This window comes from Sphaeramia orbicularis, chromosome 18 (genome assembly GCF_902148855.1).
Source record: "Sphaeramia orbicularis chromosome 18, fSphaOr1.1, whole genome shotgun sequence".
NCBI lineage: Eukaryota > Metazoa > Chordata > Actinopteri > Kurtiformes > Apogonidae > Sphaeramia > Sphaeramia orbicularis.
Genome location: NC_043974.1, coordinates 33230138 through 33235003, shown reverse-complemented (window position 1 = coordinate 33235003; position 4866 = coordinate 33230138).

Sequence of the window (4866 nt, the reverse complement as noted above, 5' to 3'; positions counted from 1 at the left end):
TTATTTTATTCATCATTTTTTGTTTAGATTTATTTCGTTATATTTTATTTTATGTTATTTTATGCTTTTTTGTTTTTGTTTTTTACTTTTGTTGTTTTGTTTGTTTTATTTTATTTTAATTCATTTCATTTTTTTTTTTTTGCATTTTTTTCTTTTCTTTCTTTTTTACTTTTGTTGTTTTGTTTAATTCTATCTCATTTCTTTTTTTTTGCATTTTTCTTTTCTTTCTTTTATTCGCTTTTGTTATTATTATTATTATTATTATTATTATTATTATTATTATTATTATTATTATTATTATCTCATCGTACGTACCTCACTTTTCTGTTAATACACTTTTTTTTTTTATAATGCTGTACCAAAACTTTATTAGTTTAAGTGTATTATTTTAAGTATTGGTTAGAGTTTGGGTGTCAGCTGTTGTTGAGTTTCCAGGGGAGTGTTTACCTTCCTCCTCCTGCAGGGGGCGCTGTCACCTCACATTAAAGCGGATTCACCTTCAGTTGACGGAGCAGAAAAAGCATCAAACGGGAAGATGTTTAACAGGTGTTTCACCAAAAGAACTCAATCCAGAAAACGGATTTGCAGGTAAAGTATAAAAAACAGGATGTATTTTAATCGTCTTCAAGTTAAATCTTTTTTAAAATGATCAACTTTTTGTGTAATTAGACCAAACGTGCTGTTGTTCATGGATTCACTCAGTGTTTGTTTAGAAAAACCAGAAGGACTAAACTAATCAATGATGCCTCGTTTGACAGACAATAACCTCTAGTTTCAGAAAATGTCATTACTATGTGGCTAAAATACAACGTGAACTATGTCAAGTTGCATTTAGCAGAAGTTTTTTTTTTCTCTCTTTTTTTTTATATGAATATAATTAATGATGGAGTGAACCTGTCATGACACCAAACAGGAAGTCCCATTAGTTTCCATCCCTATCCAGACGATTCTTTCAGGAATACACTAAAATAGACTTAGCGACTCAATTTTAGAGAATCTAAACTTTCTAACGAGGTATAACATATCTGTATAGACACAAAGTTTATTGTAGAAACTTCAATGTACAGTAGGTGGAAAAAGGTTTTGGACACCACGTGGATTTGTGATGTATTGCATTAAGAATCAGAATTTATTATTTTATTTTATTTTATTTTATTTTATTTTATTTTTTTGGTAACCATAAAGAAAACAAAAAGGAAAAAAAAATTGTTTGTCTGATACATTTGCACCTTTTGAAACACTTACCAAAAAAAATCCTGCAAATATTTCATGATTATATTTGAGATTGTGTCAAGTTTTAAGGGTGCCTGAAAGCTTTTTCCCCCACCACTGTATTTAAAACATGGTGAGAGGTAAGAAAGGAGAAGCTCCTCAGTGCATCAGTTGTTGCAGCTGAAATTCAGTCATTAATAATTATCCAATGGAAGGATCTGAAATATTTAAAAGTTAAATCCAGATGGAGGCGTTTTTTTTTTAAGTAGGTAACGGTCAGAGGTGTCAAGTAACGAAGTACAAATACTTTGTTACTTTACTTAAGTAGAAATTTTGGTTATCTATTCTTTACTGGAGTTATTATTTTTCAGCTGACTTTTTACTTCTACTCCTTTACATTTTCATGCAATTATCTGTACTTTCTACTCCTTATATTTTAAAAATATCCTCATTACTCCTATTTAATTTAGGTTTGTTTTCATTGCTGTTTGTCATCATTCAAATAAAAAAAAAAAAAAAAAACTATCCAGATAAATCACACCATCTGGATAGAGTGAATTTGATAGTGGTTGGATGAGAAGTATAAACATATACCATTCCGACACCCTATTGCAGGGGTCACTAATCTTGGTCCTCGAGGGCCGGTAACCTGCATGTTGTAGATGTATCCCTCTTCCAACACACCCTCAAATGATAAGCCTATCATCAAGCTCTGCAGAAACCTGAAATATGAGGGAAATATCTAAAACATGCCGGATAACTCGATCCATCACACTTGAATTTTGCACCATTCCAATACCTATATTCATCTAGTCATCAGATCTTCCGCTCCAACAACACGTTAATGCTCAGTAGTATACATATATGGTTCTTTAATACATTTGAATTGGACTCAAATACGTTCATTTTCAATGAGCATATATGCAGCTCAAACAGGTAGCCTAGTGCATCCCAAACGTTTCAACATTAACATTTTAATATAACATTATAGTCATTATGGCCTTTAGAAAAATGTTTTTGGGGGAGTTGGGGTAGTGCACTATAGACCCCTGTGGCACCTCCTAAGCTTTTGTCCTAATGGCATTTTTCCCTTTACACTTTCTTTTATACTTGAAGTAGTTTTGAAACTAGTACTTTTACACTTTTACTTGAGTAAAAAGTTTGAGTTGATACTTCAGCTTCTACAGAAGTCTTTTCAAACCTTAGTATCTTTACAGGGTGGGGAAGCAAAATTTACAATGAACATTTAGTTGTTTTTTCTTAGCAGGCACTACGTCAGTTGTTTTGAAACCAAACATATATTGATGTCATAATCATACCTAACACTATTATCCATACCTTTTCAGAAACTTTTGCTCATATGAGTAATCAGGAAAGCAAACGTCAAAGAGTGTGTGATTTGCTGAATGCACTCGTCACACCAAAGGAGATTTCAAAAATAATTGGCGTGTCCATAAAGACTGTTTATAATGGAAAGAAGAGAATGACTATGAGCAAAACTATTACGAGAAAGTCTGGAAGTGGAGGAAGCAACAAAAAACGTACCAAAGCTTTTATTAAAGCTCTCAAATCCAAAATCCTAAAGGATCCAACCAAATCCATGAGAAAAATGACAATTGAACTTGAGGTAGACAACAAGACCGTTAGAAATGCAGTAAAATATGATTTGAAGATTTAAATTCTCATGACTTTCAATAAACTAATTGGTCATAGACTGTGTTTCAATCCCTGCCTCAAAATATTGCAAATTTTGCTTCCCCACCCTGTACTTCTATCTGAGTAATGAATGTGAATACATTTGACACCCTGGTAACAGTGAATGCTCCTGAAGGCTGGAAAACACCTGCAGTGAAACAGTAAAAAAGCAGACAATGAAGTGGACTCAAAGTTACAGTAGAAACATATCAGTCTCAATGACCTTCTAAAATTGTACATAATTAATGCTATTCATCAGAAACAGAACATTAAAGACACTTTTGAATACGTCTCCTGTGCACATTTGTTGTGAAAATAACCTGTATTAGTAGATTTTCTGTTAATACTTGTCCAACATGGAGGGGATTGGATCGTTGTTGCAGAGTAAAACTAATCCTGACTTTATGGAAACACTGAATCACAGGTTTCACTGGGATGGTTTCAAGGCGTGTTCGATGGGAGAATCCATGTCTGACTAATGGTCTGTGTTTAAGAGGGGTGATGTTGAGTCAGGCCATGATTTACTTCGTCCTACAGTGGTTATTTTCACAATCAGTTAATCTGTTAAAATGTTGTAATGACTGTGGTTTAGTCTGTAAACTACTGTGCAGTTGGTATTTATTTAAAGGAGTATTAGTCATATTTCTACTGTTAAATGTTTAAAAAATGACTTAAAATTATCATTAGTGTTTATAATAAAGAGCTATGAAGTTCTGCCAAAGATGCCAGTGTATTGGATTGTACAGATATGAACTGAATTTTTTTCCACTGCTGTTTGTTGATCCACAGTTCAGACTAAACTGTAACAGATCTTTAGTTCAGCTACTGACAACACAAACTGTACATAAAACAGAGGTGATATCCGGTTTTACTGTGGCTGTTTTCAGTCTAAAAACAGAGCTAAGCTAACAGAGCTGTAATGTAAACTATCAGCTGATGCAGCACGTAAAGATTATAAGACATAGTGTTAAAATAAGCGTCTGTGAGTTTTTATTTGAAGAAGAAAACTTGATGATACCATAATACAGATGTGTGGAAACAATGAGTTTTAGACTTTATTCAGTGACTGATACAGTCTGTGGATACATGGGGTTGATTTGTTAATGGTTTTGGTTCGAAGTGTGTTAAGTGTGTTCTGGTACCAGACTGACCCCTGCTGGTCAGAGTTTGGAATATCAATACTATATAGAACCAGCGTCAATGTAACACAACAGCATATCCATGTGTGACTGGACAAATGCATTCAGTGCAAGCATTTTGCAACAAGTAGTGAAGACCCTAAACAGCACGTTGGCCCTCTGGATGGAAATATGAGGACAAAAAAAACCCAACACGGAACAGTTGACTGACATAAGTATTATACACACTCTGCAGGAAGGAGTTTTCTTTTCGCTGAGGCACTTCCAGTTTAAAATACCACATTAACACAAAGCATACGTTAGTCAGAAATTCTGCTAGTACTGCGGCTAACACGTCACCAAGCTTGCAACAAACACATTAAGTGCATAAATATTCCCTTCTTTCTTGAGTCTGTTTGCTCATGCAAAATGAAACATGATAAATATAGATTAAAAATGAATGACATTTAATCATGATTCATCGAAATTATTCCACAGTAACCCTGTGATTAATCTGATTAAAAAATTTTAATCATTTCACAACACTAGTTTTTTTTTTTTTTTTTTTTTTTTTTTTTTTGTGAGGACAGATTAATTATGCAGCTTTAAATGAAAACAGAAGTGATAAAAATTTAACTTTGTGACTAAAAAGATTATGCATGAATGAACTAAAGGAGATTAATTGAGTTTTTGTTTTGTGTTTATGTCCTCTAAACTTGTGTATTTCTGATTAACTCAATCACAGAATGAGCCTTTTTCTGTTTTTGTTTCATTTCCCTTCCTCTTGGTTGTGATTTTTTTTTTTTTTCTACTTTCTTGACTTTTCTTTCCGAGGCTGAGT